A 13,340-nucleotide genomic window follows, 5' to 3' on the forward strand; every position below is an offset into this window, starting at 1 on the left:
GATGCTTCCTTCAGTGTCAGACTGAAGCTTTTTTTATTTAGTAGATTCCCAGAGAAGAAACTCCAGATAAAAGCAGCAGCTAGGACCTTTTATAATATCCTACAATTTCATTTCCCCTGTTGTTTTTACATCATGAAATGCCCCAGTGTTTAAAGACACAAATTTACCCGATGTCAAAAAACTCCGAAGAGTTTAGAAGAACAAATTCTGTGTATTTATCCCCCTGCTAGTAATATCCTTTTAGGCAATGGACACAGAACAATTTGAGTGGTTTCTCTCCAGAAGCTGAATACTAATGTTCCCATGCCTAATAAATATGTAGTTTATAAAAAGATTAAGCAAATGTATGCTCATAAAGCAATATAAAATAATCTACTTTGTATTTAAATAGAGCTAAACCAATTTAATGCAATTGTTTCAGGACATCCATCTGACAAACAGCTTTCTACAAGTGATTCTGTTTATCTTGGGATCATCTCAACCAAAAATTCTGGGAACAACCAAACAAAAAATTGACTGAATTTACACAAAATTCCAGAAAGACTTCCAAATTAATTGCAACGGCTTTTCTTAGTTAAACTTCTCAAGGACATTTTTTTAAGGCTTATAATATAGATCTCTTTTGGGGGTGCTGAGGACCAGACTGTGGCAGATTGATGACTGTGAGGTCTGCTTATGATGATTAATAATGAAGCTATTTATGTGGACTTCACCTTTTTCTGAAAAAAACTTATTTTCCAGTTTGGAGCCATTTCCCCTTAAATAAATTTGTTTCTCTTGGAATAATAAGGAAATATATGCCATTGTTAAAATAATATGTAGAGGGCAGAAAACACCTTTCTGAAGATCCTTTTTACTTCCAGTGGTAACCAAATAGGCTATTATTTTTAGAATACTGAGATCTCTTGTGTGGATAGGGTAGTTGAGTGACTTCAGCTATTAAACAGTTTTATTAAACAGGGAAACTTGGTACTTTTTCCAACTGCGTTTAGGGGATTTTGCACCCAAATATTACCCTGTCCAGGAGTGATTTGGGGAAGAGTGATATTACTGGTTACTGGTAACAGTTGCTAACATTTATTGACTATATAATGTTATTTGCCAGAGACTGTACTAGACAATTTTACATTATTGCTTTATTTAATTCTCATAGGAACCCTGTGAGCTGGATATTATTACTACTCCTGTATTATAGACAAGGAAACTGGACATTGGCAAGGTTAAATAACTTTCCTAAGATAGTAAAGCTGGGATATGAACCCAGCATATTTTTGCTGCCCTCTTAAAATATAATGGGGTGAGAGGGCTGCTTGAGGGTAGGAGAGTGTAAATTAATATGACCTTTTTGAAAAGCAGTTTTGAAGTACTTATCAAAATTTTGTAAAATTAGCATACATTTTCATCAACTAATTCCACTTCTAGGGCTCCAGTTTAAGGCATTAATCAGAGATTTGGACAAAGATTATGTACAAGAATGTTCACTGCAACATTATTTACAAGACTTTACAATAGAGGAAAGAAAACATACTGTTTTCCTTTTTCCTCTCACACTCAACACAGAACACTTCTGTGACCACATTTATGATTCCCCCCACTCCTCTGCCAAAACCAAGCAATTCTCCAACAGACACCAACTGGGTATGCTATAATTCAATTATGAGGCTATCTACCTAGAGACAGTGTCAGATCCTACAGGTCTAGGGCTGAGTCCGGTAAGATTGCCCCCACTCCAGGTGCCAAACACAAGTCCAGGCCACCCCTACTTCAAACTGACTGCCTACAAATTGAGGTTCCCATCACCCCCTCCTTGGGTTCCATAATTTGCTGGACCAGCTCACAGAACCCAGGGAAATGCTTAATTATATTTACTGGTTTATTATCAAGTATATGACAAAGGATACAGATGAACAGCCAGGTGAAGGGATGGATAGGGTAAGGTTTAGTGGGGCATGGAGCTTCCATGCCCTCTCTAGTCATGCACTCTCCCAGCACCTCCACGTGTACAGCTTATCAAATATTATTGTCCAGGAGTTTTTATAGAACTTGATCTCCAGTAACACCTTCGTTCCTAGAGGTTGTTGGGTAGGCCTGAAAGATCCAACTTTTGGAAAAGTAGGGTAGATATGGGGAAGCCTTGATTATAATGCTAAGGACTTTCATTTGTTTGATAACCAGTTGCCCTCTGTTTTGGAAGCTGACTGTGAGAGGGGAGAATCTGAGGGCAAGGACCAGAGAGCAGGCTTTAACCCATTTATGCTGGAGGTTGCAAATTTTTTTGGTGAAAATCAGACCTTGGCGATGACCTTGAGCAGTAGGATATAAATAACTCCCACAAGTTTAGCGTTCCAATAATGGAACACTAGGCATAAATAAAAGATTGGCTAGACAGACAGGATCAAAGAGAGAGGGGCTTTGATCAGGAGGTATCTTTAGGCTCAGCATTGGACTGGATATTTACAGGTGTGTGAGTGGGGACGAAATGCACAAATGCAAAGGAAACTCTGAAGCTTTAAGCCTGAGTGATCAGGAGGGTGGTGATGCCATTTAGTGGCTTAGGGAAGAAAAGGAGGAAAAAAGTAGTGCATAGACGCTACTCGTTGTCTACCCAACAGTCATGTCCCCGTTCTTCACAGAGCCTAGGTTTTGTCAAATGGTTAACCCATCCTGAGCCCCTGAGGAGTGTCCTAATTGGTGCAAGCCAGTCAGCTCAGGGCATCCCTTTGCTGACTATTCTTGGTCTAGGTGTAGACATGGCATTTAAATTGGCCGTTTCATATTGAGTGCATATTTTGTGGTTGGGGATGCATGCAACATATGTTGGGAAGTACACAGAAGAGTAGGACAACTAAATACCCAGACTGAAAAGGGAAGCCATAGTGTATTTGAGAGAATCAGGGAGATCTTGGAGAGAGAAAGACTCAGAAAATCCATCCCATAGAGTTGTTTATGAACCCCAGGGCTCACCATTGACCTGCACTTGTGTACCTCTGACCCTAGATAGAATACCAGACACTATGAGAAGAGAACTATGGGATTGGGTGGCACACGAGACAGATCCAAGTAGCTTTGCAAAGGCTTTGTAAACTGAACTGTCATTAAAACTATAACCCACAGAAGCTGGTCTGGCTTTTGGCCTGAACCCAACTAGGTCAGTTGCCTGCTAAAACAAAAATATCAAAATTCTCCACAGGATTTAAACAAGACCCTGAGTCTCATAATGTAACATTCAGAATGGCAAGAACACAATCCAAAATTGCTTAATGTACAAAGAACCAGGGAAAATGTCGACTTCCATGAGAAAAGATAGGCAACAGATGCCAACACTGAGATGACACAATTTTGAAATTATAGCTTTTAAATATTATATAAATGCATCACAAAATAAGCACTGTCTTGAAATGAATGGAAAGATAAAAAGTCTCAGCAAATAATAGAAAATACAGAAAGAGCCAGATGGAAAATTTAAAACTAAAATATACAATAACCAAAATAAAAATCTTTTCAGATAGACTGAATAGCAGAATGAAGATAACAAAAAAATCAGTACATTTGAAAAAAGATCAGTAGAAATTATCCAATCTGAACAACAACAAAAAAAGGACTTGGCAGTGGTGGGAAGGGGAGAAGCACTCTCTCTCCTGTGGGGGAACATCAAAAATTCTAAATTTATGCCATCAGAGTCCCAGAAAGAGAGTAGAAGGAGTAAACTTCAGAAAAAAATATTTGAAGACTAATGAGTGAAAATTTCCTGAAGTTTGAAAATGAGCAACAGAGATACAGGACAAGAACAAGGCAAAAAATAAATGTCATAAAAGACATATAAGGATTGAAAAGTTTTCAAGACACCCAGTACTGTCCCCTTACTCATTGTGTAACCTTGGAGAATTTTATTTATCTGTTCTCATCTGTAAAATGGGTAGAATAAGGCTAAAGATAAGAATGTCATGAAGATTGAATGAGATAATCTAAATAAAGCACTTAGCACCAATTCCTGACTCACAGTAAGTGCTGAATAAATAATAGTTTGTTTTTTAAAGGGGAAGGAAGGAGATCAGCAAAGGTTTCAGGAATGATGAGGACTCTAAAGAGAGCACAGGGCTTTGCAAGGTGAAGATGATCCTCCGAGATTGTTTTGGTAGCATGGTCAGACTATCTTGAATTGAAAAGTAATTAAGAGCAGTGGAAAGGGAGAAAATTGGCATAAACTTTTTGACAAAGTTTGATGGTAAGACTTGCCTGAGAATGCAAATCTGATAGAATATACCTTGATTTTTTAAGATGGAAAATTTGATTCTGTTAATAAGCTAAAGGGAAGGAGGGACAGAGAGGAAGAGGTTAATGATTCGGGAGAGGAATGCACGGCTGATGGCACATGGCCTTCCAGCAGACAGGAGAGAGGCTCAACCCCACAGGTGTTTGTTGTTGTTGTTGTTGTTGTTGTTGTGTATGTGTTTGCAGAAGTTCTCACTGATGCAATGGTTTAAGCAGAAATTAAAAGTCTAATTATTATCAAAGGGCATTTAAGATTATCATTATCTGCAGATAATATGCTTGCTGTTCTCAAACAGTGATTCCTGACCTTTCCACATTATAGAATGTGAAAAAATGAGAATATCTATAAGATATACTGGAATGAACCATAGGGGATTCAGAAGCAATTTTCTTTGTATAATTATGATAATAAAAATAAAATGTAAAGTATGGGGGAAGATATTAAATATCAAATTTATGTAAAACTTCCAAGTAAAATATTCTCAAATTGGTTACCTAGAAACTTAGGCTTATTTTTGTGGACAAAACTTTCATATCAGATAATATGCCTAAAAAAGCTATAAACATTTCTCAATGTCAATTTTTTAATGATTATCTCTTGGTAGTCAACGTGAATGAGAATGAATGAGAAACTTTGTTCATCTTAGTAGCTGACAAAGTATTTTATTTTTTCTATCAAATTTACAATAGTTGCCAAGAGAATGTAACAGCTCTTTTATTCTTTTCTAGAAAAATGTGATATTGAAATCTGTTGTGATAATGCAAATAGATTTTTTTAAAACAGAACTTTTTTTTCCCCTTTACATTCTTTTTTTTAACTCTCATTTTAGGTTTGGGGGTACATGTGCAGGTTTGTTACGTAAGTAAACTTATGTCATGGGGGTTTGTTGTACAGATTATTTTCACCCAGGTATTAAGCCAAGTACCCATTAGTTATTTTTCCTGATCCTCTCCCTCTGCTCACCCTCCACCCTCCAGTAGGCCCCATTGTGTGTCGTTCTCCCCATATGTCCATGTGTAAACAGAACTTTTTTTATACCATAAACTTCAGAGTAGTGAGGAAGCGCTCGTGTGAAGAAACGGCATGCGTTATTGGAGGAGTGTCACTAAAAAAATCCATCAGCCACAAAATAAGTGACAGTATGTGCTTAGTGTCAGGACAATGATTCCAAGCTGCCAGCTGGTGAAGCATCCACCCCAATCCCACAACCGATTACACCTTAGGCTGTGATCCAAGTACAGTGGGCACCTGGAACCTGGGTTCCTCCAGCAGCTCCATAGGCCCAAGACCACATGGCACAGAGACGCACTCTGCCGCCAGACTGGAGGAGCTGTCCAGGCTGCAGAGCGCCTCTTTGGCTGCGTTTAAGGTGTGGTCAGGAAGCTGGGAGTGCCGCAAATCAATGTGGGGAACTGTGCTCATTGCTAATGGTGACAGCACATAGTCAGGAATACTCTGCTTAGGGTTCCCTTCAGGGGATTGAATAAGGCTAGGAGGTTGAGGCTGCAGTGAGTGTGATCAGGCCACTGCACACCAGCCTGCGCAACAGAGCCAGGTCCTCCAAGGAGTTCATGTTTGCAGGTGACCAGCTACAAGTGACTGCCCCAGACCTTCCTTTCCTACTGGGGCACTCAGTATCTCACAGAGCACCAGGATCCCCATGCTCGCCACACCTGAGGGTTGCATGCAGCGCACTCATAGGAAAGTTATAAACTAGTCAGTTATAGTTATCTCCATAGAGGTGAAATACCTAGGAATAACTTAACAAGAAACGTGAGAGATTTGTATGAAGATATAATAAGATTTTACCACAAGATATAAAAAAAAAAACTTCAATAAATAGAGCCATAACATGTTCTTGGATGGGAGAACCGAATATTATGAGATTGTCAATTCCTACCAAATTAATTTATAGTTTAATATGACTCCAATCAAAATCACAATAGGGTTATTTTTGGAATATTACAAAAATCATTCCAAAGTGCATCTGGAGGACAAATAGGCAATAGTAACTAATACATTTTGAGGGTAAATAAAGGGTGGTAGGGAGGGTTTAGCTTTCCAAGAAAGTAAAACACAACAGAAGATAATAATAATGTTATCGGTTTGTCTCTCCTGCTAGAATAATTTGGCAGGACAGAAGAGATAGGCCAGAAAGTACCCATAGGATATATATGATGACGATGATAAAGGTGGCATCACAAAGTAGGAAGGAAGGGCAGGATTCTCCAATGAATGGTGCTAGATATTGACTGGGGGTGGCATGGGGTTGAAGAAGAAATGGAGAGAAGCTGTTTTCCTAAATGTGTGTTTCTATGTACTCCAACTACAGTTGCACTTCTGGGTTCTCTCCTAATCCTCGTTTTCTCTCTTGGGTCAGGAAGAAGGAAATATCTGATTGATGAGTTTAGAAGAAATAGAATGTGTGGCTCAGGCCCCTCCTCTCTTTCAGGATCTGTCTGCTTGCAGAGAGGCTGCAAGCTGGTCTGCCTCAGCTCAGTGGCTCTTAAAGAGGCAGTTTCTGCCCCTGCCCTTAGGGAACTCAGCAGGGGTTGAGCGTGGCCTGGAATTGTGTGAATAAGGCAGCTTAATCCAGGGTAAGGAATGTTAGCAGACTATTTTGGCTGCTTATCTAAAATTACATATTCTAATCAGCTTTAATCAGGAATAAAGAAAACAACATTGGCCAGGCGTGGTGGCTCATGCCTGTAATCCCAGCACTTTGGGAGGCCGAGGTGGGCAGATCACCGGAGGTCAGGAGCTCGAGACCAGCCTGGCCAACGTGCTACTAAAAATACAAAAAAATTAGCTGAGTGTGGTGGCGGGCACCTGTAATCCCAGCTACTTGGGAGGCTGAGGCAGGAGAATCGCTTGAACCTGGGAGGTGGAGGTTGTGGTGAGCTGAGACCATGTCACTGCACTCTAGCCTGGGCAACAAGAATGAAACTCTGTCTCAAAAAAAAAAAAAAAATCCACCCACATTATATGTTTATCTCTTAATTGGTTTCTAACTCATGAGGGGTAAAGGCTGTTATTTGCTGGACCAGTTAAAACTCCAAAACTGGAGTAATTGGTTGGAGAAAAATTTATGTCCTAACACACGCAATATATGAAGAATAACCTCTACAAATGTTTAACTAATACAAATTAAAATTAAGATAGATGATCAAATTTTTGGATCAAGGAAGACTGCCTAAGATTAAAAGCAAAGACAAATATCCCTAGGCAAAGACACATAGCTCTAACAAGATTTTCATATAGTGTGTAGGCCAGGCACAGTGGCTCACACTTGTAATCCCAACACTTAAGGAGGCTGGGGAAGAGGATCACTTGGGTCCAGGAATTTGAGGCCATCCTGGACAATATAATAAGTCCTCATTTCTATAAAAAAAAATTAACCTGTTGTGGTGGTGTGTGCCTGTAGTCCGAGCTACTTGGGAGGCTGAGGTGGGAAGATCAGTTGGGCTCTGGAGGTCCAGAAGCAGTGAGCAGTGATTGCTTCACTGCATTCCAGCCTGGATGGCAGAGCAAAATCCTGTCTCAAAAAATAAGTAAAATAGGCCGGGCGCAGTGGCTCATGCCTGTAATCCCAGCACTTTGGGAGGCCGAGGCGAGCAGATCACTTGAGGTCAGGAGTTCAAGACAAGCCTGACCAATATGGTGAAACCCCATCCCTACTAAAAATACAAAAATTAGTGGGGCGTGGTGGTGCATGCCTGTAATCCTAGCTACTCAGGAGGCTGAGGCAGGAGAATCACTTGAATCCAGGAGGCAGAGGTTGCAGTGAGCTGAGATCACACCATGGTGCTCCAGCCTGGGTGACAAAGCAAGACTCTGCCTCAAATAAATAATAAATAAATAAAATAAAATAAAATAGTGTGTATATACATTAATAAAAAAGCAAAACAACCAAAAGGCAGTTATTAAACTGGAAAATTATTGTTAGTAAATATTATACATAATTACTACATGACATTTATTAAGAACATAGACAAAATAATCAAGAAAATGAACATTTCAGTAGATGGATAGAAAAAATATTAAGAAGAAATTCAAAAAAAGAAAAATACGAATAGCTAATGAATATGTTTAAAAAGTCATATACACAAACGATCAAAGAGATGCAGTTAAAATGAAATACCATTCTTTGTCTATCCAGCTAGAAAATAATTATAAAATGAGAATTCCTAGTCCTGGTAAAGGTATAATGAAATGGTCACTGTAAGTAGTAGGAACAAATCAGTGCAACTTTTCTGAAAAGAAATCTGGCAACATTCACTATGAGTCTTAAAATGTTTATACCTTTTAACTCCAGTAAATACGGTAGTCTACCCTAAAGAATTTGCAGAAATGCAAGATAACGGCTATGTCCTAAGATTTTTGTAATAACAAAATAAATGGAAGAATATATGTCCAACATTAGTGAAGGTTAAGTACCTTATCACATAATGGAATATTATGCAGCCATTAAAATTAAGCTTACAAAGGGCTTTTAAACATCACCTAAGGACATTAAAAAATAAAATTGTGTAACCTCTCCGTTTAAAAAGAATAATAATTTAAGGCAGCTTATGAGTGGACTTGAAATTTAGCAAGATTGCCTAAATTAGAAGTAGATGAGAAAAAGAGAAGACAACAAGAGTAGGAACAAAAGACGAGCTGTGAAGAACCTATTGCAAAAATGAAAACAATTGCTGGAGTCTGAACATTGGCTATGAGTGAGTTGCAAATCCCACTCCATGCAAATCCAAAAAGGAAAGGTGTTTTAGAACATCACAGCATGGAGTTTGCTGGGGAGGTAACATAAGATAAACACAAGGTTTGTCAGGCATGACTGAGGCATATGTGAGGTTTAGCAATACGATTTTATGGTGGATCCACTTGGCAGATGTCTATGATTTTCTACAGTAACTCTTAACAGCCTGAAAATAGCAGAAGCCACAGCATCAGAGGCTGAGAAAATGATGATGGATAAATCCAAGTTCGGAAGTTGAAACAATAAAGTGGGAGGAAGCTGGGGTGGTGAAGGCATCTGGGGTGCTTTCTGAGCAATCATTTATTCATTCAACAAAAAGTTATTGAATACATAACTGTCTACCAGGCATTGTCCTAGTCATTCTGGGGATACATCAGTGAACATAACAAAGATCTCTAAACTTGTTTACAGATAAAGTGAGATGAGGAATATATAATAAACAGAATACATCATGAATACAATAAAATTGTGTGCTTGGGAACAAAGGAAACTAAGGAGCAGGGGATAGGGAATTGTATAGTGTGTGTGTGTGTGTGTGTATAGTATAAGGAGTATAGTGTGTGTGTGTGTGTATATATTGAGAGAGAGAGAGAGAGGCTGGGCAATAAAGACCTAAAGGAGGTGAAGGAGTGAGTCATGAAGATATCTTGGGGGAGAAGGTCAAGGAGTGAGAGTGTCTGGACCACTAGGATCTAGAATAGGCAGTGCAGAAAGAAAGGTAAGGCAAGGACGTGTCTTAGATGGAGAAAACAGAGATGGGGTAGGTACAATTCATTAGGGAAAGAGAGAGCAGTCAGGAGGTCATCAGCCAGAGTGGGGAACTCCTGAGCCTGGAGTCACAGAACTTTACAACTCTCATCTTAAATCTACTCCCTTTGCTCACAGAACTACTGTTAAATGTTCCGGTGACACAGTCTGCAGTGGTGTACCCCTCTCCCTGCTATGAGTTCGGAACAACTGCTAGGTGGGCATACTGAAAATTAAAATTTCATAGGAGAGAGCTTTTTGGTAAAAAATGTATAAAAAGAATTGAGTGACTCGCACATTCGAATATGCCTTCTTTAGAGGTTTTAAAACAAAGATAGAGGACAGGCATGGTGGCTTACACCTGTAATCCCAGCATTTTGGGAGGTTGAAGCAAGGGAATCACTTGAGGTCAGGAGCATGAGACTAGCCTGGCCAACATGGAGAAACCCTGCCTCTACTAAAAATATTTTAAAAAATTAGCTGGGTGTGGTGGCAGGCTCCTGTAATACCAGCTACTAGGGAGGCTGAGGCAGGAGAATCGCTTGAACCCTGGAGGTGGAGGTTGCAGTGAGCCGAGATCATCCCACTGCACACCAGTCCGGGTGACAGAGGGAGACTCTGTCTCAAAATAAATAAATTTAATTTAATAAATAAATAGATAAATAGAATGTGAGGCATGAAATTATACCAATAAGATGATCACATTGTCAGATAACACCATCCAAAATCATATGCATAGAAAAAAAGGATAGAAGAAAACACCAAAATATCTACCGCAGCTGGATATCGTTGGGTAGTGGGATTACACAAACTGTTTTCTTTATTTGTTTCTACTTGTTTTACTTTCAATAATGGCTGAAGAATTTTTACTTAAAAGTAGGCTGTTTGTAGCAATGTTGGTTTAAGTATAGTCCTACTAGACAAGAAGAAAATGTAATAGACAGAGTACAAACTGATAACTAACATAGGAAATAAAAATAGTAAAGACATGGAAATATACTCAACATCATTAATTACCAAAGAAATGAAAATTGAAACTTTAAACATTTTTACTTTTTGCTCATTAAATTGGTAATTTAAAGAAGATTTTAATGTGGAACTAAATAAAATGGAGGCGAAATAATCAATGAAATCATTTGACAAAATTTCCCAGAATTAAAGGAAATTGAAAGAGTCTACAGACTCTGCTGAGCACGGTGGCTCATGCCTGTAATCCTAGCACTTTGGGAGGCTGAAGCGGGTGGATCATGAGGTCAAGAGATGGAGACCATCCTGGCCAACGTGGTGAAACCCCATCTTTACTGAAAATACAAAAATTAGCTGGGTGTGGTGGTGGGTGGCTGTAGTCTTAGCTACTTGGGAGGCTGAGGCAGGAGAATCTCTTGAAATCAGGAGGTGGAGGTTGCAGTAAGCCGAGATGGTGCCACTGTGCTCCAGCCTGTGTGACAGAGTGAGACTCCGACTCAAAAAAAAAAAAGAAAAGAAAAGAAAAGAAAATAGACATACATATTCTCACAAAATTCCACAACACAGGGGACATAGATAAAATCCTACAAATGTCTAGGGAGAAAATAAAACAACTTATGTAGAAAAGGATCATGAATCAATGGTTCTGGATTGTCCAACAGCAAAACTGAAAACTAAAAGAAAATGAAGAAATGTCTTCAAAATATAGGAACATAATAATTTCCAACCTTTAGTTTTTGACCTACCAAGTTATTAATCAAATGAGGATAGGCATTTGCAAAATATCATAAATTTACCTCTGATTCATTCTTTCTTAGGAAGGCTATTGGTGGGTGCGTCCACAAAACTGGGGAGTCAACCAAGAAAGAGAAGAGCTAAAAGAAGAGTGAGGGAAAGAGCATATCTAGACTGATGTTAAAGAAAGACCTTAGGCCAGGTGCAGTGGCTCACACCTGTAATCTCACCACTTTGGGAGGCCGAGGTGAGAGGGTGTCTTGAACCCAGGAGTTCAGAACCAGCCTGGGCAACATAGCCCCATCTCTACAAAAAGTAAAAAATTAGCTGGGCGTGGTGGTGTGCACATGTGGCCTTAGCTACTCAGAAGGCTGACGTGGGAGGATCACTTGAGCCCAGGATGTCGAGGCTGCAGTGAATTGTGATTGTGCCACTGCATTCCTGCCTGGGCAACAGAGTGGGACCCTGTCTCGAAAAAAAAAAAAAAAAAGAAAAAGAAAAAAAGAAAGACCTCCAAATGCCAGTTCATATCAGAGGTCAAGAGGTCAGAAGTCTCCAAGAGAAAATTCTTCAGGGCTTTGATTTTATGAATACCTGACGCTTCTAAACACCTTAAGAGGAATTAAGATGATCCACAGAGACTTTGCGATTGATACAATAGAAAGTATGTTTAAAAATAAAATTAGTAATTATTAACTTTAGAAAACCCCACAAAGCTGTACAGGAAAGGGAATATAAATACTAGTATCGCCTCTGACTCATTTCTGACTAATGTCTAAGATGTCATCAGAATGTAAATACTGAATATGTCTCTAGTAGAATTGTGATATGACTCTGTTGGGGAGATAGGGTACTGAGAAGGGCTATGTGTATGTGGAGAGAAGAAAGTGAAATCCTTTTCTTTTATGGAAGCAAATTTAGAAAGAACATCTAAGCCACTTACCCCCTCTCTTTCTGGACATTCTCATGTTTGGATGGGGAGCTATTAGAAAGACAAACAGCCTGAGGATAAAGGTGACACACTGAGGATAGCAGAATGGAAAGCAGAAACTGGGCCCTTGATGATTTGTGACTGAATTGACTAATCCTGGAATTGGTCTACCTCCAATCTATTTGTGTAAGGTCTTCAGTGATGATACTGTGAGCATCTATGTCTTCCACATTCAAGTACTTTGCACAACTATCTCCGCAAATTGGTTCAACTTCTAGACAAGGCATATAAAACTCTAGAGGCCACGAAAAAGATCAGTGTTAATGATAAGATATATTATTATTAAGCACTGACAATATGCCACGTCCTTCAGGCTACCTGAAGATTGATAGCCCTTTCTGACTATGAGTTTTACTGCCTATGGCCTTAAATCTTTGCATCCGCGGAATTATTGAAAGAAAAAAATAACTTTACTGAAAATAGCCACACTAATATTTATGTATAAGTTTATACTTTTAAAAAATAATTTTGACACATGACAAGCAACTATTCTAAAGAAACACATTATTATGTGCTTCCTACTTCACAAATGATAAACTAAGGAAATGAGTAAGACCACATATAAATTTCTACAAGAACTTTTAAATACAGTTGACCCTTGAACAACATCAGTTTGAACTGTAAGCGTCCACCTGTATGCGAATTTTAAAAATAAATATATTTGAAAACTTTTTGGAGATTTGCAACAATTTGTAAAAACTTGCAGATGAACTGTGTAGCCTAGAAGTATTTCTAAAATTAAGAAAAAGGTATGTCACAAATGCATAAAATATACATAGACACTAGTCTATCATTTACTACTGTAAAATATTCAGAAATCTATTATAAAAAGTTAAAACGGGACTATGCCTGGCTAATTTTTTATTTTTTGT

Source organism: Hylobates moloch, unplaced genomic scaffold, assembly GCF_009828535.3.
Source record: "Hylobates moloch isolate HMO894 unplaced genomic scaffold, HMol_V3 SCAFFOLD_35, whole genome shotgun sequence".
Taxonomy (NCBI): Eukaryota; Metazoa; Chordata; class Mammalia; order Primates; family Hylobatidae; genus Hylobates; species Hylobates moloch.